General features: G+C 39.2%; 2 pseudogenes; one reads left to right on the forward strand and one right to left on the reverse strand.

Moving 5' to 3' along the window:
* Positions 1-7,075: 7,075 nt before the first annotated feature.
* Positions 7,076-7,467, reverse strand: LOC118665677 (annotated as a pseudogene).
* Positions 7,468-22,372: 14,905 nt separating this feature from the next.
* Positions 22,373-22,950, forward strand: LOC118666565 (annotated as a pseudogene).
* Positions 22,951-23,743: the final 793 nt, after the last annotated feature.

Consider the following 23,743-nt stretch of genomic DNA (forward strand, 5'->3'; position numbering starts at 1 on the left):
GGTAATACAACTAAGAGTGTAACTTGTGCATCCTTCCTTTTCACCATGTGTACATCAGGAGCAGTGCTCCATGGAAGACATTTGAGAGAATGATAATGTAGTGACTTTTCAAATTGTGTTACACATTCCCACAGGGGCCCCAGGAGACAGGAGCAAAGAAAGACAGAGGGATCCCTAACCACTTTGGCTCAGTGGATAGAGCATCGGCCTGCGGACTGAAAGGTCCCAGGTTCAATTCCGGTCAACGGCATGTACCTGGGTTGCAGGCACATCCCCAGTAGGAGATGTGCAGGAGGCAGCTGATCGATGTTTCTCTCTCATCGATGTTTCTAACTCTCTATCCCTCTCCCTTCCTCGGTAAAAAATCAATTATATGTATATATATATATACAAAAAAGAAAGACAGAGGGAGTGGGATCCAAAGTATCTTCCTTCAGCCAGAGAATGTCGACCTTTACCTGTTTCATCTACCCTGATTTCTAGAGAAAGAGCCTTAGGGTTAAAAATGTATAACTACTGCTCTTCTTCAACTGTATTATCTTTCTCTTGAAGAATCTGAAACTTCAGATTAAATAACTGCCGAAGAAGACAGTACCACTTATGACTTAATCAGGACCAGGATTTGTATCTCCTTGTTCCCTATGCAATGTTTCTTCCATGTTGTCACTTGTTTTCCAATGTCTTTTCTAAAAAAGAGTAGTACAATATTTAAGCAAATTTGATGCTAAATAAAAACTGGCCATGGCTTGGCTCATTTGGTAGACATATTTTGGTAGACATATTTTGGTAGACATATTTTGATGGTCCTGAGGAGTGAGTGCCAGGTGGTTAATTTTGGCCATTGACCTGAAAGCATCTAGCAGCCCAGGGAAATGGTGCTATGTACTTTGTGATCAATAATCCTATCTTGGGCAGGCTTTTGGGATGATGGCTGTTAAATTACTCATAAGGTTGTTCTTCAGTCCAATTAGTAGAACAAGAGTTATTTCGATGAGCAGTGCCTGGACAGCATAATTCTGAAATTTCTAATAGATATTTATTATTCATTGGGCAACTTCAGGAAGCACTAACTCAATTGGAAGTGTCAGAGGAGGCTCAGGCATTTATTCAGGTAAAGGCTTGACAGGAAAACTTTCCAGACACAGTAAGTATGGTAGGAAACATCTCTGATGTGTGTTAGTGGACTTCAGGAATTTGCTCTTTAGTGAGAGAAGGAAAAATTAGAGTATAACAGTGTATTAGTTTTTAGTGGTGCTATAACAAATTTCCACAATTTATTTTCTTACAGAACTATAGCTAGGAAGTCCAAAAGGGGTCTCACAGACTAAAATGACGATGTTGGCAGGGCTGTGTTCCTCCTGGAAGATCCAGGGGAGAATCCATTTCTATGCCCTTTCCAGCTTTTAGAGGCCTCCCACTTTCCATTTTTTGTGGCACCTTATTTGTCTTCAAAGTCAGCAATAGTGGACAGAGTCCTTCCTATGCTGCCATCTCTCCGGTTCTCTTCTGCCTTCCTATTTCCCTTTTCAGAACCCTGTGATTACATTGGTCCCACCAGGGTCATCTCCCTATCTGAAAGGTAGCTGGTTAGCAACCGTAACTCCTCTTTGCCATATTATGTAACATATTTACAGGTTCTGGAGATTAGGACACTGAATTATAAATCACTAAAAATGTACTTGCTTTTTACTGTAGGCCCCTTTGGTGATGGTATGCTACCTACATCATTGGCTACTTAATCATTTCTTGTCAATGAATATAAAGAACTTTTTAGGATAGTGCCTGACACATAGTAAGCTCTCAAAATTGTTAGCTAATATTAAAATTGGGGTAATCTCCTGGTAGTTCTTATATTTTTTGACAAAGCAATTGAGCAAGAGTTCTTTATTAAATATGATAGTTATGAACAATTAAGCTGTTAACAGCTTAATTTTTTTTAAAGAAAAAATTCAATCATGTAGTTGAAAAAATAAAGCTATTTGAAACATGGTACTTCTTTCTAATGAAGACTATTCTATAAAGGACATTCTCCTACTTCTTAATCACATTGCCTTTTAAGGACATTTAAATTCCATTAGCATTATCACTCCCAAAAGCATAAACTACATTGTTCATTGACAGGAACACAGTTCTTCCAGCTATGAAATAAGTCCACTGTGTTTACTCTAGGGCTTTATCTTCATGTTACAGGAATATTTTATAAATACTTTGTGGTAGTCTCAAATACTTTTAATATTGCCAGTGTCTCTTTCAAGGTGCATCACTCATGTAATGTAGAGAAAATTTTTTCCAGCTTTAATCTGTAAGTAAACACCACAGTCAGCTGTTCTTATTGCATAAGCTGTGCACCAACGTAGTTCCACGGTCTCTAAATCCCTTCATTGTCATACTTCCCACTCGTGCTTCCAAACTCAGCTTTTGGTGTAATTGTTGGGGAGCATGATCATTTACTTCTATGGTGCCCCCAATTCTTTACGTATTTTGGATATCTTAGAGTCATATATACTATTTTTAAATTTGTTTTTCCACTGAATTCCATCTACTTTGTAACTTCCAACAATTCATCAATGCTTCCTTCACACTAAAGACGTCTTATGTTTTTCAACAGTGCAGTGGATCCTTCTCATTTTTGTTTCTTTTATGATCTGTCATTGGATCAAAAGTCTAAACCTCTACATTTGATTTTCATATATGCATAAGTAATAAATTTACTAGCAACAAGCATACTAACACATTTGTAAAATGAACAATGTTTTCATTGATGTAATTGAATGACAGCACTGAAAATACAGTGTATATTATCTAAAGAATAATAATCTCACTTATTTTCTGAAATAATTGTTGAGTATTATACTCAGTAAAAATGCATCCTGCTGTTTTATATTTAATCAATAAGTAAAATAAAATAAGTTGAAGTTATTAAATACAGTTAGAATTTGAAAATATCATACCAAAGTGGAACGCAACTGAGAAATACTTTATACAGTAACATTAACATTTTGCCTCAGATTTTGCTTTGGGGGAGATTTAACAAAAGCTATTATAAAATGAAATTATTCAGGTATTTGAGTCCAAAGACTTATACTGCTATCTAGTGGCCAGACTGAGTAATTTTAAATTGCTAGCTATGTAATCCTCTCCTACTCAAAATGCATATTACTAAAGCATTGCCATTACATTTTTGAAAATCACTAGAGTTGACTTATTAGTAATCTAGAAATACCATTTCTAAAATTGCACTATTTACTTGTAGATGACAAGGTAAGAATTCTTCCATTGGAAATGTAGCATGCTATATTAGTAAATGTATTATTTTTATAATGAATAAAATAATGTTTCAGAATGGGAACACTACACAAAGAAATTAATTCTAAACATTAGGGCATATTTATATAATTATTCACTAGATATTATGAAAATAATAAAAAAATAGCTTCTTTGAATATAGAATAGGTTATTCTTTTTTTTTTTTTTTAAATACATTTTATTGATTTTTTACAGAGAGGAAGGGAGAGGGATAGAGAGCCAGAAACATTGATGAAAGAGAAACATCGATCAGCTGCCTCCTGCACGCCCCTTACTGGGAATGTGCCCGCAACCCAGGTAGATGCCCTTGACCGGAATCGAACCTGGGACCTTTCAGTCCGCAGGCCGACGCTCTATCCACTGAGCCAAACCGGTTCTGGCTAGAATAGGTTATTCTTGATTTTAAAAATTTTCAAGGATTCATTTATTTTTTTTTTTTTAATCCAGAGATTTTTAATGGCAGCACAAACTGGGTTAGATTGTAAGCCAATCTATTTATCCTACATAATAAAAGCTTAATATGCTAAGTGTCCGGTCATCAGGTCGTCCATTCAACCAATCAAAGTGTATTATGCTAATTATATGCTAAGGCCACTCAACCGCTTGCTATGACATGTATTGACCACCAGGGGCCAGACAGTCGACCGGTTGACCAGTTGCTATGATGTGCACTGATCACCGGGGGGCAGATGCTTCGACTGGTAGGGTAGCTTGCTGCTGGGGTCCGGTCGATAGGGACTGAGAGAGATGGGCTGGACATGCCTTGGAGCCCTCCCATGGTCCCTGGCTGGCCAACCTCCCGTGTTCCTCCCCAGCCCCAGTCAAGCACCAGTGGGGTTCCTCGCCCCACTGCCTGCACCCTCTTGTAATCTGGGCTGAGAGACCCCTTTCCCCGAGTGCACTAATTTCGTGCACCAGGCCTCTAGTAGGAAATATAAGGCCAAACAAATTCAATGGTAACTTTTCAGCTTGTTAATGGTATACGGAGAATTGGCTTTATGAAGAAAATTGGGACTTCTTAAAACCTAAATTATTCACAGTGAAGGAAAAGAAAGAAGGTTAACATTTTCTTGATGTGATCTCAGAGGTAAGATCAAACTGAAAAAAAAAAGTAGTGGTTAGTTGGGCTAGCCTTTTTAATGGCTGTATTGTATCAACACTGCTGGAAGAATTATAATGGCTTTTGTTATATGTATGTTATGTTTATTCTCATATGATCTAATTTTATTTTTGTTTAAAAATGATTAAAGAAGACAAATAAACTTCAAAAACTTCATGAAGCAGACAGTCTTTTTTTTCTGAGAACTGCAAAATCGGGCAGAAGGCCCGAAGTTTTATAGGACAGAGAATAAAGAATAAAGGGGAGGCACATGGAAAATATTTGATTGGCTGGGGCCACGTAAGTCTATCTTGTTTAGGGTGAAATGGTCCAGAATGACAAAAAGCAGCATTGACACAAAGCAAGTGAATTTATTAAGGAAGCAAAGCAAGCAAATTTATTAAAGAAGCAAAGCAAGCAAATTTATTAAAGAAGCAAAGCAAGAATTTATTAAGAGTGTACTTGAGCCCAGCTGGCCTGGTTCAATGGTTGAGCATTTACCTATGAACCAGGAGGTCATGGTTCGATTCCTGGTTAGGGCACATACCCGGGTTATGGGCTCAGTCCCCAGTAGGGGCCTTCAGGAGGCAGATGATCAATGATTCTCTCTCATATTGATGTTTCTATCTCTCTTTTCCTCTCCCTTCCTCTCTGAAATCAATAAAAAATAGATTTTTTTTTAAAAAAGATGTACTTGGCATAAAGCACAAGCAGACAGTTCAGCTAGTCTGAACACCCTGTCAGGAGGGGGTTCAAGGGGTTTTATGACCTTGCCCCTATAGGTTTCAAAGTTCCCCTGTCAGGTATTTTGAGTAGCAGACTAGGTTTCAAAGTCCCCTACTACATCGTTGTGGCTTATTTCGGAATGTTTGTGCATACATTTGGTCATCTTGTTTGGCAAGTCCTAAGACAGCTGACTGCTCAGGGGGTGAGATAAACTCCTTCTTTTCTCCCCTTTTTCCCCTTTCCTACCTTAGTAGCTATCAATTCTGCCTACAATCTTATCTTTCCTGCTGATAAGTTCTGTAACAGAGGTAACATGAGCTTATTTGACTTTTGTAGTCAGAATAAAAGATTATATTTAATTCTGATAACTCTAAAGACATGCATGTTTTAATTAAACCAGCAAACTTAAACTAAGCTTTATTTAAACTAAGATTATTCTAGATCATGTGAACTTGAATAAAGGGAAACTATCCACGCACTAGAGGAGTACAGTGCCTCACCAGCAAGGGGGATTTGAGGCAGGAGGGAGTTAGAGCATTAGAACAGGCACCTGGAAAACAGGCCATGATTGGCTATCAGCAATCTCCTTATAAACCTAGCAGTCCTATTTTTGAGGGGAAACTAAACTAACTAAAGCTTAGCTGGAGGATTGTGATAGGTTAGGTTTCCTTGACAGGTGTTTCCCATAAGTGCAGGCTGATTTAGGTTTCAATTTGTGACTTGGGCCAGACCACGGGGGAAGCCTCCATTTTATGTCTTGATCCAAATCTATACTAATAATGTATACTAATAAAAAGGTAATATGCTAATTAGGCCAGATAGACTGGACATCGTCAGGTCACCCAGTCCTCCTTCCAGACAAAGCCATGGTGTCAGGGGCTTAGGCAGAGGCTGTTAGGGGCAATCAGGCAGGCAGGCAGAGTGGTTAGGAGCGATCAGGCTGGCAGGCAGGAGAGCAGTTAGGAGCCAGGGGTCCTAGATTGGAGAGGGTACAGGCTGGGCTGAGGGACCTCCACCTCCATGCACTAATTTTGTGCACCGAGCCTCTAGTATATTTATAACTGCCCTTCTTGAGCAGATGCTGTGGAGATCTGGGAATGCTGACTCTGGTAAGAATTTTCACCCTTTGTTGGCTTGGCTTTTTAGTTTTTTTTCTTGGATCCCATTGGCAGGCTCCAGAGCAAGTGGGATTTAAAGTAGAAGATAGCCCTGCTTTAAATGGAAAGGTTTTCCATTCTTTTTGTTGTTGTTAATCTTCACCATAGGATATTTTTTTCATTGACTTTTAGAGAGAGTAGAAAGGAGAAGGAGAAACATTGATTGGTTGCCTCCCTGACCAGGGCTGGGGATTGAGTCTGTAACTGAGGTATGTGCACTTGATTGGAATCAACCCAAGATCCTTCAGTCGGAAGGCCGATTCTCTATTCACTGAGCCAAACAAGCTAGGATGGTTTTTCATTAATTTTAATTTTACTTTTCTCTAACTGTTTAAGGGAATAACTAGTAGCAGTTTACTAGAGAATCAGAGTCCCATCAACCATGGGAGAGGCCCAGAAGGAGGCATTTGATTGGTGTGCGAGGATTTGGCAAAACCTTCTAAGACAATCTCTTTTGCAATGTCCTGTTTGATGGAAATGAGACACAATTTCTGGGCCAGGAATTTGATGATGGACCCCTAGGAGAGTGCAGTGGGAGAAGCCCAGGTATTTCGGATTTCTGGCCTTTGAGCCGTGCAGTTGTGAGGCTGATAACTACGTAGACTTTTGTTTACCATCTTGTATTCTCTTCAGAGTGGAAAGGCAATTCAGCTAGAGGATTAATAGATTGTGAGTACTCAGGTGAAGGGGAATAGAGGGGAGTAGTAAGAGTGATGTCAGTCTTATAACTTTTTATTTTTTTAAAATTTATAACATTTGTAATACAGTTTAGATCAGCCTGTCTGGTTCATTTCAGCTCCTTCACCACCAAACCTGAGGGCAGGGACTGCTTCCTTTTCTCTGTCTGTAATAACCAAGATATAAAGGTGTCTGCAGCATCAGACTATAAACTTCACATTATTCTTATTTTCTTTTTTAAAATATGTTTTTATTGATTTTAGAGAGAGAGGAAAAGAAAGGGAGGGGGAGAGAGAAACATGGGTTGGGGATTAAGCCCACAATCCAGGCATGTACCTTGACTGGGAATTGAACCAGTGACCTTTTGGTGCATGGGACTATACTCAAGCAACTGAGCCACATTGGCCAGGGCTCTTTATTTTTCTTGATCTTGACAGATTTGGCATCCTTTCTTCTAGCTGTGGGCTCGAAGTCCTTGATCTCCTGAATTTTGTGAGGCATGGCTAAAGGCTCAGAGAGCACACAGCTGACACCTTACTATCCCCCGATTCCCCAGAAGGCACTCACAACCAGTCTTACAGTCCTTTGTTTTAGGTACCTCTTGTTCTTCAGTATTTCATTAGTTTTGTGAGGTGAGTCTTTCAATGTCGCTATTTTGGCATCCTGAAGCCTTATGGAGGCTTCTGCATGCCAATTAAAATAGCTCTCCCATTCTGTTTTTTTAATTTGGGAGCCCTTGCTTTCAATTGCCTTTCTTAAATGAATAATCTTGTTTAATTGGAATGTTCCCCATAATGGCCATTGTAATTCTAAGTTGTCTTTGTAAGTTTTTGCCCTTTAGGTAGATATCTACAGCTTCTGTTACCACAGCTCTCAGACATAAAATAAGTAGGTATGCCAGAAGATGAATTGCTCAATTCTTTGAAATTTGAAGATCCCATTTAGTTAAGCCTTGGGTCTCTTTGGAGCCAAATTAATACCTGAGAGAGAGAGAGATGTGCCACCTGGTGGGGACCTTTATGATGTTTTACATTGTACCTCATTGCAAAAAAAAAAAGTTCCTGCCCAGACGGTGTTGCTCAGTGGTTGAGCATTGACCTATGATCCTAGGAGGTCATAGTTGAATTCATAATCAGGGCACAAGCCCGATCCTCAATGGGGAGTGTGCAGGAGGCAGCTGATCAATGATTCTCTCTCATTGTTGATGTTTCTATCTCTCTCTTCCTCTCCCTCCCTCTCTGAAATCAATAAAAGCATATTTTTAAAACATGAACATGTTCCTGAAGTTGATGGGTGACCTAATGTCAATCTAACCCTTCTGTGACCAGTTTATCCCAGTCTGAAAGTCTTAGAGTGAAGTGGATTATGTTTTAACAATTTTTAAGTGCTGGACCTATGCCCAATAATTTTGGAGCTTTGGCTTAAGAGATTCCCATTAGAAATAAATCTACTATTCCTTTCATGAGATTTCCTTGATGGCTTTTAATAATCTGATTTGTGTCTACTTAGATTTTTATCTTGATGGTCAAAACAATGAATTTCTTGTCTTAAAAATTTCCCCAGTCCCTCAGAGATTTATGCTTGGACTTACCTTAAAGCTTTGTAAATCTTCTAACAGCTGCCAACCACTGTGGTCCTCCAACATTATCCAAGAGCCTTTCTTAGACTCCAGATCCTTTCTGGAAACTTCACACACCTCAGAACTTTTGGGGGAAAGTGAGGAGAATCTGCCTCTGAGGAAGAAGGAGTGATTACTCATGGAGAGCTCTGTAGAACAGCGGTTCTCAACCTGTGGGTCGCGACCCCTTTGGCGGTTGAACAACCCTTTCACAGGGGTCGCCTAAGACCATCCTGCATATCAGATATTTACATTATGATTCATAACAGTAGCAACATTACAGTTATGAAGTAGCAACGAAAATAATTTTATGGTTGGGGGTCACCACAACATGAGGAACTGTATTTAAAGGGCCAGAAGGTTGAGAACCAAAGCTGTAGAAAGTGCCATTATTCTGATCAGATCATTGAACAGAATATTTACCATTATACTTTTATATTTTTTAAATCTTTGAGGTATCTATATTATAAAAACCCAGTGGATCTAACGCCGTAACAACCAAAGACGCGGGAAGATGGGGCTGCAAGCACAGCGATTTCACATGCTGGGCTTCTAATAACTTATAAAATTTGTTTCACAGTAGACTCAATTTCTTCATTTCATGCTAATGTTATAAAAATTTCAGTCATCCCACCAGTATTACAATTAGTATAAAATCCATACTAAGATTTTAATGAGTGATTAGAGTTTTTCAAGTGAAAAAGGTAAAAGGATAAGAAATATAGATATAATCATGTTTGTTTTTATTCACAATTCTCACTTGATAATTGTGGAGGCAGCAGTGACTCCAAATTATTGAGGTTTTTTTATGAGAATATGAGCAAATATAAGGCAAGTTTGTTTTTTTGTCATATGTCATTTTCCTTTTCTGTTAGCACTTTGTCTATCATAATAGGGTAATAACACCAAGGTCATTGTTAATATTCTTCAGCAAGCTCATATTTTTAATGTTTTTTTATTCATTACTCAAATATTATAAGTAAGTACTAAATTACAATTTCACTAATTTGGAAGGCAGCTATGCTAACCACTATACCACCAACGCTACAATTTCACTAATTTATCCACAGTCTGTTTTCAAAGACAGGGATATGTGGCTAATAAAATTATGACTTGTTCACTTCAAATTAAACTCTTATATTTGAAAATTTGTTTGAACTTCACAAATTAAAAGAATTTCATAGATGCTAAGTAAATATTATAGCTTTCCTCTTCTATTAATATTTAAAAGTAATTGCAAGTAAATATTCGTAGTTACTTGATTTTTTTTCCCCTGTAGAGAAGCAAAGTAAAAAAAGATATCCAGTATTTCTAGATATCTTAATCCAGGGGACAAAATAATAATTTCAAAAATTACCTAAAACATGCTTACATTTAAAAAAAAATGCTTGGAGGCAGAGAAAATACTCATTCTAGTCCTCTTGCCTATGATGGCCTCACACCAACTTTGTAGTCGTTTTCCTCATACTCTGCTCTGCTCAAACCATACATTTCTTCAAAATTTAGTACTCTATGCATGCTGGTTGACAGAGACCCAATAAAACTAGACACACACCAAAGCCTGTGATCAGTTCAGCAGAAATGAACACTTAACACACCATTAAGTCAACCATTAAGGCCACCCTTTTTTCTCTGCTTCGCTGCTGCCTAACATGCCAGGCACAAGAACCTGAAGTGCTTCCAGGGAGAGGCCCAGCACAGTAGCAGAGCAATACCTTCAAATAACCCATAACAGCTCAGAGGGTGGTTGCTAGGATGGGAAGCAGATAGCTGCCCTTCATGATCCCTGATTCTGTTTGAGAGCAAAGTTCAAAACGAAAAATGTACACACGGGTAGGATAATGGGTAGAAAATAAATATTTAGATACATCTTTTCTTTCCCTTTGTGTTATCAAGTGCTCTGAGTGTTTTCTTTGTGATTATGTATGATTTAAGACATGTAAATTCCCCACAAGCTGTGTTTTGTGTGTGAGTGTGTGAAAACATACCCAGGATGGTTTTCCCCCCATGGTCACTATCACACAGAGTCTATAATAATTTGATAAGTGAAGTGGTAAAATTCATAATTACTTATAGTGTTAAGCTGCTCCCCTGCCACTAGGTGAACGACTTTCTATGATTTCACTTATTAAATGTTCACCAAAAATCATATTTTATTTAAAAAATTAGGAAATTAGGTTTCAAAGATATTGAGTATGTTTATCTGAATTACCACAGCGAATAAGAACTGAGTGTAGATACTGAAATAAGGTCTAAAGCATCTACAAATCACATAGCATCTCTATATCTCTATTTCAAATTTGTCATTTAATATAGCTATAGGTCAAGTTGATTTATTTGCTGAGATTGGGTACTAAATATCTATATCACATTTGAAATCAAACTTTGGTGATTTAATCACTCATTTGCAACTTTACTGACCTATATTTTACATACCATACAATTAGCCCATTTAAAGTATACTATTCAATGGTATTTACTATATTCACAGCATTATTCAACTATCACCACATCAATTTTAAAACATTGGACCACATCAAAAAGAAACTGCATGTCCCTCTGCAATCATCTCAGCATTTCCCACAACTCCACAACCCAGTCTGCCATACACTAATCCCCAGTCCCCATAGATTTGCTTATTGTAGACATTTTGCATAAATGCATTTTAAAAATATGTGGTCTTTTGTGGCTGGTTTCTTTCACTTGGCATAATGCTTTCAAGGTTCATTTATGCTGCTGCATGTATCAGTACTTCATTTCCTTTTATTGTTTAATAATATTGTTCCATTGCATGGGTATGCCACACTTTGTTTTTCCATTTATCAGCTGGAGGACATTTAGGTTGTTTCCACTTTTTGCCTGTTGTGAATAGTGCTGATAGGAATATTCATGTACAAATATGTATTTAAATATTTAAATACCCTTTTTTCCACTTCTCTTGAGTATATACCTAGGAGTAGAATTGCTGGCTCATATAAACTCCAAATTTAACCTTTTGAAGGAACTGTTGAACTACTCTTTCATTCCTGATTCTAGTAATTTGACTCTTCTACTCTTTTTTCTTGGTCAGTCTAGCTAAACATTTATCAGTTTAATTATTTCTTTCAAAGAATCAACTTTTCATTTTGTTGATATTTTCCTCTATCATTTTTTAATTATTTATCTCATTAATTTGTGTTCTAATCCTAATCTTTATTATTTCTGGCTTGCTTGCTTCAAGTCTAGTTGGTGTGTGAAGATGGAAATTCAATATATGTTTTTGAATGAATAAGTAAAAATGTTAAGTGTTTGTTTACATGACTAACTTTTCACAGTCTGGATTCAACCTTCTAGAAATCAGGAACTGTGAGTTAATTTAACTTTGTCTCAATTGCTTAATATAGTCTTTGGCTCAAACTACTGCTAAAAATAGGATGAAATATTGCAAATACATTTTCAAATGCATTGAAGAACTAACAAGAAAATATGGGATAATCAAGACCAAAATCTAAGTTAAAGTAGGAAATCAGAGACAGGTAAGCAATGGACCATTTTCACCTTGATAGTATCAGGCAAGGAAAAGTAAATTGAGCTTTAGTTTATATCTACTTAAGAAGTGAAACAAAATATTTTACAAGGTAGGAAATGTAATAGGGTACTCAAGGTTGATCAATAAACTTAATATAAACCTACTTCCCAAGGTTACAATAAGGAAATTGCCCATCACCAAGAGGAAAACATGATACAAATGCATCATAGTGTTCAAAGCATGCTAAGATAAATGTATACTTGGTCATATGAACACATCTGGCAAAACTATGAAGACAAGCAGGGAAATAATAACCACTAAATTTATGGTAATACTTTCTCTGAGCAGAAATAGAAGGAGATGGGATTAAATACGGACACATGGAGACTTTAAAGAATATAGCAAAAATGTTTTCATAAACTAGATGGACAGAGAATATGATGGGCACCAGAATGCAGCTAGCCATCATATTATTATTCTTTATATCATACACATTTTAAACAAATATTCTTTAATATTTGACCATACTTTAAGAGTAAAAAACAAATATAAATGGCAGAAAGTACATAGATCATTTTTCAAATAAAATAAAGCTTAGAGATGTTGAATAACTACCTCAAGGCTAAACAACTTGTTAATCAAATCAGGACTAAGTCATATTTTCTTTAATAAGTAGCTATAAACTTTTTCAGAGCCATCTACAGAGTAGTGTTGTTACAGAAGACCAGAGAAAAACCAAGCCACACTTAGAGAAAGGGAGTTACATTTTAATTATTAAATTCAGTGCAGGCCTAGAGAAAAAATGTGTCTTTCAAATTCTGGGCCCCCCAACATTGAGGAAACTTTCTCTATTTATACTTTTTCCAGTTTTTTTTCTCCCAAATTTGGAATGAGACTTCCGGGCCTTCTGAGAACGAAGGTCTGCATGCTGGGAAGGGGCCATGAGACCATATCCCAAGGCCTGGCCTGGTGCCAGCACTGACAACTCTGTCTGGGGCATAGCTTATGGCCTCTCTGGAATGCGAGTAGTCTTATTTTCCTAATTATTTAAGCAAGCAAGCATTTACAGAAGCCAAAATAGCAGGATTAAAATGTCAAACACCAGTTTTTTATATAAGATGGATGCTTCAGTATAACTTTAACACTAGAAAAACAATTTTAAATATCAATAATGTATTTGATCAGAATCTGCTTATTGTAACAAGTTTTTACATTAATTATTACTCTTATTAAGTCTCCTAAAAAGCATGGCTACAATAATGTGTACTAAAATGTATCTATTGTAGCTCATTTGCTGCATATTTGTAATTTCAGGTTACTTTTCCTATGGGAAAAAACACTCTTGAAAAATGTATTCTACTCTCTTTAGTTGTCAATATTTCTAACTTTCATTATTAGAAAAATAATAAAAATTAATATATCATAATTATATCATCAAAAATGAACATAATCCCTTTGTGTAGTTAAAAAGGAATACATAGCCCTGGCCAGTTTGGCTCAATGGACAGAACATTGGCCTGCATACTGAAAGGTCCCAGGTTTGATTTTGGTCAAGGGCACATACCTGGGTTGTGGGCTCGATCCCCTGTGAGGAGTATGCAGGAGGCAGCCAATCAGTGATTCTCTCTCATCATTGATGTTTCTATCTCCCTCTTCCTTCCTCTCTGAAATCAATAAAAATGTATTGAAAAAAAGAATACATAAGCACATATATGAATAGTTGCACATATACATTTTTTTTGTAAGGAATCACAAGAATCTGGAAAATATTTTGTTATTTTACCACCGTTTTTTTAAAGAGTGGTTTAGTAGGCCTTGGATACTTAAATCTTCTATACTAATAAAAGAGTAATATGCTAATTAGACCAGGACACCTTCCGGAGATCTTCTGGACGTCCTTCCGGACAAAGCCATGATGGTGGGGCTGAGGCAGAGGCAGTTAGGGGCGATCAGGCCAGGAGCGGGGGCCAGTTTGGGGAAAGTAGGCCAGCAGGAAGAGTGGTTAGGGGCAATCAGGCAGGCAGTCAGGTGAGCGGTTAGGAGCCAGCAGTCTGGATTGCGAGGGGGATGTCCAACTCCTGGTTTAGGCTCAATTCTGACAGTCGGACATACCTCGAGGGGTCCCAGATTGGAGAGGGTGCAGGCTGGACTGAGGGATACCCCCCCATGCACGAATTTCATGCACCAGGCCACTAGTCCTATATAATAAGAGAGACATATGCAAATTAGGCCAGGACATCACAACCAGCTCAGGAGGCTGCATCACGACGAGCCCAGAGCATGCCCCTAGCCCCAGCGGACACACACCACACAACAGGGCTGGGGCTGGGCTCCAAGCGGCCACAGCGCAGCTTGGAGCTTGCCCCCAGCCCCGGCGCCGCCCAGCTCCAAGGCCACGCCTGCCAGGGGTTCGTGGGCAGGCACGCCACACTGCCTGCTTTGGGAGCCTTCCTGCCCTGGGAGCAACACCCCCGGTGGGAGTGTGGCATCGCCCAGCTCCAAGGCCACTCCCGCCAGGGGTTTTTGGGCTGGCATGCTGCACTGCCTGCCCTAGGAACAAGGCCGCCAGCGGACCCATGGACCCGCCCAGGGGGCATGCTCCAAGCCATGCTGCGGTTGGGACCAAAGCTACCAGTGGACCAGCGGACTCGCCCAGGGGGGCGTGCTCTGAGCCGCTGTAGCCAGACTGTGGCATAGGCCCACTCCCCATTAGTAGGACATCCCCTGAGGGCTCCCAGACTGTGAGAGGGGGCAGCCTGGGCTGTGGGACACCCACCCAGTGCACGAATTTTGTGCACCAGGCCTCTAGTATATAATAAAAGGGTAATATGCAAATAGACCAAACAACAGAACAACTGAACAACCAATCAAAGCATAATATGCTAATGATATGCTAAGGCTGCTCAACCGCTTCCTATGATGTGCACTGACCACCAGGGGGCAGATGCTCCGATTAGTAGGTTAACTGGCTGCTGGGGTCTGGCCGATCAGGACTGAGCAAGATGGGATGGACACGCCCTGGAGCCCTCCCACAGTCCCTCCCCTGCCCAATCGTGCACCAGTGGGGTCCCTCAGCCTGGCCTGTACCCTCTTTCAATCCAGGACCCCTCAGGGGATGTCAGAGAGCTGGTTTCAGCCTGATCCCGCATGCCACTCCCCTATGGAGGGCTCTAGACACAGGGCTCCTGATCAGGACAGTGGGGCTGGGATTAGCGGGAGTGGCAGGTAGGAGCGTAGGAGCAGCAGGCGGCGTTGGACTGTGGGTTTTGGCCTGATCCCTGCAGGCCACCCAGAGAGACCCCACACACAAATTCATGCACCGGGCCTCTAGTAAGTCTTAAAGAAAAACAGACAAAGCTGATGCTGCATTAAATGATCAATAGTTCTCAAAGTCTGCTTCCTGGACCAGCAGCATCATTATCACCTGGGAGCCTGTTAAAAATGCAAATTAAGCAATTTGTGTTTTAATGAGCCCTCCAGGTGTTTCTGATGCAGCATATGAAAATCACTGGTCTAACATTTAGTCAAGGCTGAGAACTATGGACTCTGGGGTTGGAATTTGCAAGAATACATTAGAATCATGTAGATAACTTTTAACAAATGCTAATATCTAGGGCCTATTTCAAACCAATTTAAAGTCTCTGGGGGTAAAATCTGGACATTGATGCTTTAAAAAAAAAACTCCCCAGAGCACTAGCTGACATTGCTCAGTGGTTATAATGGCAGCACATGCACTGGAGGGTCTTGGGTTTGGTTCCTGGTCAAGGGCATGTACCTGGGTTGCAGGTTGGTATCCCACCCCCAGTTGCAGAGGGTATGGAGGCAACCAGTTCGTGTCTCTCACATCGATATTTCTCTTCTCTCTCTCTCTCTGTTTCTCTCTTTCTCTCCCTCCCTTCTCTGCCCCCTTCCCCTTCCCTTTCACTCTCTCTAAGAATGAATAATAAATTAATTAATTAATTTAAAAAATACTCCCCAGATGATTTTTATGTCTATCCAGTGGTGTGAAACATTCCTCTGGTGGCCATTAGATAGTTTACCTATGCCCCTCACAGCCTTTAGTCCATAATGTGGACAGCAATACAGTGTAAACAAAGGATATGGATAGTTCAAGCTCATTAGCAAAATCACCATTATTGTGAGCTGTGCCTTGATGTTTTAGATATATGATACATCAGAATCCTTAAGGAAAGTTCCGATTATTATTTGATTTCTTATGCACCATGCCTGTCCTTAAGAAACACTTTGGTCATATTGCATAGAAACAAATCTGGTCCTCTTTGAGAACATTTAAAGAATTTTAAATTAATAAATTGACTTCTGGGTTTTTGTCATGAACTCAATTGATATAATTGTGGCCCAAGATGGACCCCAAAAAGTCTTATTTCTTTCATGGTGACATTCCTACATTCCCTGTGTATATATATGTTTCCTACACCTACCATGTTGTGGTTTGTAATGATTAAGAAACAAAGTGTTTTCAAGCATACATATGGTCCTTGTCTTTTAAGTAGTTCTTCATAATTGTTCGTTGTATTGTAAATCAGCAAATGAGAAGGATACAAGATGCCTTAATGAGCCAATTAATTAGGAGTCGTTTATTGCTTATGACCCAGAGGGAGGTGTCTCTTCCAAATCTCTGAGCACCACATACAGGAAGTCTCCCATATTTATACTTTTTGAGCCTCTTTCTTTGCAGATTTTACAAAGGGCTCTCTGTGAGTTATTGTTACAGAGTGTTGTAAGCTTGAATACATAATGAGTTTGTACTTGGCATAAAAATATAGGAATTATTATCAGTATTAGTCTATTACATTGGATGGCTAGCTTGCAAAGTCAGACAGTTAAGTTTATCTTTTTCTATTATTTGAACTAAAAACAAAGTCATTTTACAGAATAACAGACTGTCTTAAAGTGACAGAGTTTATAATGACAGAGTTTACAGGACTAGGGTCTATCTAACAATAGCAGAGAGTTTCAAACAGCAGTTTTTTATTCAAGATGGAGGTTACTATGCTTCATGTTAATGTTACTATTTTCACCATCTTTCATCGGAGACCTTCTCCCCAGTTCAAGTGTTTCCTATTTAATGTTATTAATTCTTCAGAACTGTACCCTGTTTCTCTGAATCCATACTTTGCTCTCTCAGGCAATCTTCCTTGGTCTAAGCCTTTCCCATCTGCTTCTTCTCCATCTTGGCTTCCAAGTTCTTATTTAATTCCCCACGTGCACCCTGAGAGAGCAGTGAAAAAAATTGTGAATATCTATATCTATTCATCGATCAATAGACAAAGGAGAGTGCTGTATATCCCTTGTGTCTCTTCCATGTTTTATGTACATTAAGTACATTGTAAAGTTTTCCTTTTAAGCTCAATCATCTTTCCTTTTCAGTATAATTTTGAGAAGTAAAAATCCAAAAGAAATTTTTGACAATAAATGCTACCAAGGCAGGTGGACATCAGCATTTGTTAAAATTGCTCCAGGTGATTCTAGTGCAGTGATGGCGAACCAATGACACGTGTGTCAGAGGTAACACGCGAACTCATTTTCTTGGTTGATTTTTCTTTGTTAAGTGGCATTTAAATATATAAAATAAATATCAAAAATATAAGTCTTTGTTTTACTATGGTTGCAAATATCAAAAGATTTCTATATGTGACACGGCACCAGAGTTAAGTGAGGGTTTTTCAAAATGCTGACATGCCGAGTTCAAAAGGTTCACCGTCACTGTATCTAGTGTGTCACCAAGATTTCAGAACCCTCTTCTAGAGTCCATAGTTTCCAACTCTGGCTATGTACTAGAATGACCTCTGAAAGCTTTAAAAGTATTTCTTCTTTAATCCCACTCTTTAAAATTCTGATTTAAGTTCTGGAGGAGGTTTTAATGTGCAGCCAGGGTGGAAAGTTGCTGCTCTAGACTAGTGATTCTCAGCCCGAATCAGAAACACCAGGGTGCTCATTAAAACTCTTCAGGTATTAGGAGAGGAGACAATTGGTAATAGACTTCCTGCCAGCCAAGCAATGGAAACAGGAAATGGGAATTACTTCTTATATGTGCCCAGTTGCTGATTCTAATTTCAAATCATGAAACTACATGTACAAAAATAATATAAATTGCAATAGTCCCATATATGGAGAAATCTGCAAAGCAGAGAGAGAACTTGAATAGTGTATAAGGAAAAATTTGTTTTCTGGTGGAATACACGTCTATAGCTCTCTAGACTGCGTATTATCTGATTTGATTCTATCAAAGCTATTTTACAACTCTGTAAATTGTAGATAGCTGAAAGTGTTAATGGCAAAACAGCACTAGTTGTTAGACCTCAGTCCTTGAGCTCTGGCTAAAAAAGAATTCAGAGCCAATACTCAAATCCAAATGAAAGTTGATTTAAAATCAGAGACGGAAGAAGTGAGCTGTAGAAGAAGGGAACCGGCTGAGCTGTGTGGACTCAGGAAACAAGTTACAGAGATGAAAGGACCCTTGGAGCTCAGGACAGTGGTTCTCAACCTTGGCTGCACCTTAGAATCACCTGGGAATCTTTTTAAAATCCTGATTTCTGGGCCTCATCCTCCGGAAATTCTGTTTCTTTGTTACTAATGTTGTGGCCCCACCCCATAACAAAGAAACAGAATTTCCGGAGGATGAGGCCCAGGAATCAGGATTTTAAAAAGATTCCCAGGTGATTCTAATGTGCAGCCAAGGTTGAGAACCACTGGCTTACGAGAAATAAAGGCAAAGAGAATGTGCCTGGAGGAAGGAGAGGGGACAAAGCACGGGCATGAGAGAGAGAGAGACCGCATTTGCATTCGTGTGCTCACTGGGTCCTTCAGGAGGTCTCAGGAGAGGATCTCAATAGAATAGTCATCAGCTTTCCACCTGTGTCTCCTCAGGGCTGTGGTCTCCACTGATTGGTTGGCACCAAGGCAGGGGATCATTAGCTATCACAGCTGGTCTGATGTCAGCCACGGCATCAACCCACCTGACTTTGCTACTTTTCTGGGCCTGGAGCTGAAACACAACTTTGTGAGGCCTAGATGTTACCTCTAGTTGGATAAAAACTCTTTCTCTGTGGTCAACAGACCTGAGGCTTGGCTTTTCTTCTAACATTATTTGATGTGGGCCAGAGCCTTGTTGTCCTGGGACTTAATGCTTACGGGAGTGGTCATGTGTGGGAGCTTTATGAGCCTTTTCTTTGGCCCCCTTGTTCCTGTGTAGGGAGCTCTTCTGCATGACTAGTGATATACCAGGGGAGGAAAGGTCAGGGGAGGGTCTGGGGAACATGACCAGCAACATGAAAGGTCATGGGGTTAAACTGCATGGCCAGCCATATGCTAAGGGAGGGAAGTTCACCTGGTGGTGAGGTCACACTTTACAATTGTCCATTGTTAGGTACCCAGGGCTTCCCATCAAGCTGGGTGAACTTTGGTACCTGACCGATAGTTCCTGCTCTGCTCTTGTCTGTCTAACTGCTTACTGTATCATTAGCAATGCAAATGACTGTCTGCAGACATGCAAATTCTGTCTGGAAGAGGTTTTATTGACTTCCCTCCTCCATTATAGAAAAAAACTAGTTTTGCTTCCATTTGCACAATCATTTAATTATAAATGTGTCTGTTTTTCCACTTCTCCTTTTAACTGGTTGCTATACCTCACTAGTTTTATTAGGTTTGTAGATAAAAAAGGGGCCACAAGCTGAGGGGAGGCCTGCATGGTGAGCCTTATAAACTCGGACTCCCAAGTAACCACACAGGGTGGTCTGAACTTAAAACTTCCTAACTAAAAGCGAGTCATCACAGGTAAACATGTCCTAGGCCAGTACCTTCCTTGACAAAAGTCAATCTTTACCTTAATTGAGCCTGTCTACTGTCTTTTTGCACGTAAAGTAACATACCTTTGAAATGTCCGAGCAATCCTCTTTTTTCCAGACCCCTCGGGGCACACTCTCCCACCAGAACAGGAGGCCACAGAACCTCTCTTTGTTATCTTGTTTTCCCACAAAGCATCTCTATGTGCTATAAATGTTAATTGTTAACTATTCTATACCCACCAATGTAAATGAAGCATGTTTCTGTCTGTTTTACTTTTTATCCAATCCCAGAGATTTCCCCAATTTGCTTTCTTCTGACTCCCTAATCTATCACTAATTGATTTCATGTAACCCCCTTATGTCTTCCCCTTTGATTATAACATAAGGTGCAAAACTGCCATTCTATAGAGCATTTTCTCAATCCGTTGAGATTTTGCTTCCTGGCAATTATCATCAATTTGGCTCAAACAAACTCATAAAAATTCTCTACAGGTTTGGATGTTTTTTTCACATTGACAGGTTTAACAAAGTTAGCACATGTTCACTTTATATCTCTAGGAGATTTGATTTTATCACTTTAAAAAAGTGATTTTTTTAATGATATAAGAGTTTTGGTTATTTTAATCCTTCAAATAAGAATAGCTAGCAAGAGGCATTTTTTCAAAGGAACATTAGAGCTAATAATTTTAATTTGCATCAGTTTAGTTTTGCTTGAAAATATTTGATACTAGAGGCCTGGTGCACGACATTCATGCATTGGGGTGGTGGGTCCCCTCAGCCTGGGAGCCCTTGGGGAAGTGGGCCTAAGCTGTCAGTCAGACATTCTTAGCACTGCCACTGCCACGGAGGTGGGAGAGGCTCCCACCACCACCACTGCACTCACCAGCTGGCAGCCCGGCTTCTGGCTGAGCAGCGCTCACCCTGTGGGAGTGTACTGACCACCAGGAGGCAGATCCTGTGTTGAGTTTTTATCCCCCAGTGGTCAGTGCGCATCATAATGACCAGTCATTCTACCTTTCGGTCAATTTGCATATTACCCTTTTATTATATAGGATATTATATGCTTACAAAGATACAATACAAAACTATAAACTGAATGATTCCCAGAATCATTTAATACTAAATATTAATGTAGTAAATTTCTTGTGATATAAATAGTGCATATTTTATATATTACTAAAGTTCTTTTTTCTAAAGAAAATATCATGAGGAACCACCAGGTGGCAAAGCAGCACTTGTGATACCAAATATCAAGAAAGGCCTGAAATTTGTTGTTCAGTGTCACACTAACTGAAAGGAAGATGTTCACTGGATTCTGTAACATTTTCTAAATTTTCTCTTATTCAAATTACACTATCTGCAGTTCACATGCTCAAGGAAAATCAATGTTTTACAATAAACTTTTAAAATCAGCACAGAAACCTGAAAACATTGATTTGAGCCATCTATTCTGAAATCAGAGCTACTTTTAATTTTAGAATGACTTTTTTATATGAAACAAAATTCTGAAGTTGAAAAGGACTTTAGATGTCATATAGATCAAGATTTTCTTTATACTGAAGCTGATTTTTAAATATTTTGATCATTAATTAACCAAGCTCCTATTAAGCATTTTCAATTAGAGAAAATGCAGTCTCACAAGGCAGCATAACCATACTGTCACCATTTTTTAATTAGAGAAGTTTTATATAAATACAGAGAAAAATATAATTGACCTCCACTTACACACTATTCAAAATTTTTAAATATATTAACCCTTAGCCAATTCTTTTTTTAGTTTTTAAAGCTTTCAAAATATTGCAATTGGAATCTATAATAATATAAGTGTAATATGCTAATTAGACCAGACTACCTTCCGGACAAAGCCAGAGCTGCCAGGGAAGCCCAGGTCCTGGGTGCCAGAGGGAAGCCGGTGCCGGCATCCAGGGGAAGGAAAGCCTTCTCTTGCAGGAATTTCATGCATCGGACCTCTAGTAAAAATATAAATGTGATCATAATATGTAATCATACCCCTCCCTCTTCTTGCCCCAACCTTCCTTTCCAGAAAAATCCAGCCTTAAAATCATTATGTGGGAAAAGTATAAGGCCCATGCCAGTGAAAGGACTAGGGGGTAAGGGTGGGGGACACAGTGGCCCAAACAGGGAAAAACTAGAAAGAACCCAAGGTGTTAAATTGGGATTTAAAATATTGGTGTGAATTCATGGTTTTCAAGATGGATGAATGGGCAGACATCCACAGAGACATAAACATATGAGTTTAGTAGTGGTAGTAATATGTGTATAGATAGATACACATTCAATCTTCGTTATTTGCAGATTCTACATTTGCAAATTCACCAACTCACTTAAATTTATTTGTAACCAAAAAATTAAAATCGCACTCTCTCCTTCTTCCTCCTTGCCTCCTGCTGCTGGCAGGACCCCCTCTGCTGCTGCCTCTGAGATCCCATGTCATTGCTCACCTGCAGCAGGATGCCCCCCACCCCCCAAATGGGAGATGATGCAATTAAACTACCCCCAATCTTTGGAAGATTTGGAACCTCCTTGAAAATTGGTATTGTTGGAAAATCTACCTTCTTCAATGTCCTAACCAATAGTCAGGCTTCAGCAGAAAACTTCCTTTCCTGCTCTGTTGATCCTGATGAGAGCAGAGTACCTGTGGCAGATGAAAGGCTTGGTTTTCTTTGCCAGGACCACAAGCCAGCGTCAAAATTCCTGCCTTTCTAAATGCAGTGGGTATTGCTGGTCATGTAGAAGGAACTCACAATGGACAAGATCTGGGAAATGCCTTCTTATCTCATATTAGTTCCTGTGATGGCATCTTTCAAGTAACACGTGCTTTTGAAGATGATGATATCAGGCCTGTTGAAGGAAGTGCAAATCCTATTCGAGATATAGAAATAATGCACCAAGAGCTTCAGCTTAAAGATGAGGAGATGATTGGGCCCATCATAGATAAACTAGAAAAAGTGGCTATGAGGGGAGGAGATAAAAAACTAAAGCCTGAATGTGACATAATGTGCAAAGTCAAATCCTTAGCCCATTTTTAAACAGGTTTTGTTTGTTTTTAGAAAATTGTGCTTTAAATGGAGAAGAACTCTCACCTCCAAAACTTCAGAGAAAAGATAACCATGGCTTGAAATTCTAATGGAAAAAAAATATTTCATGATCTTTCAAGGTAGGAAAAAGGAAGGTACTTAAAGCGTATTAGGATGTCCTGTACAAATGTGTCTGTAATATGCTAACACTTTCCCCCTTCTCCACCTGAAAACAAGCCAAAAACCAAAAGTAAATTCACCAAGTATGTTTTCAGTGGAATTATGAGATAGGTACTATGGACTCCATTTGGATAAAGACTCTCAAATATAACTAAGTAAGAAAAAAAGTAAGACAAGTGAAAGTGATAAAATGCAGCATAAAAGGTACCTTTTAGAAAGTATATGATTTTTATTTTAACTAAAATGATAGAAAAGTTTCCATGTAAATGAGTAGGAAACTGATTTTAGGAAAAATGCAGTGAAAAGATGACCACTAAATTATGTGTCCATGGGGGAGTTCTAGGGAATCTGGTGAAAAGTAGACAGAAGCAGAGTGAAGCCACCATGGAAAGACAGAACTGTTGCTAGTGAAATGTAAGACGACTGCAACTCTGACCACGTGTGTTCTCCAACCTGTACACAGCTTACGAAGCAGAAAGTAGAAACCTTTCAGGTCTGAGGTTTTGAAGAACAGATGTTGGAGAAGGCAGAGCAATTCGTAATTTAGGGGGAGACCCCAGGAGCAAGGGAACAACAAAAAGGGCAAGCCCCCAAATCGTGAGTATGAATTGCCCAAGTCCTTGAT

This window comes from Myotis myotis, unplaced genomic scaffold (assembly GCF_014108235.1).
Source record: "Myotis myotis isolate mMyoMyo1 unplaced genomic scaffold, mMyoMyo1.p scaffold_m19_p_11, whole genome shotgun sequence".
NCBI lineage: Eukaryota > Metazoa > Chordata > Mammalia > Chiroptera > Vespertilionidae > Myotis > Myotis myotis.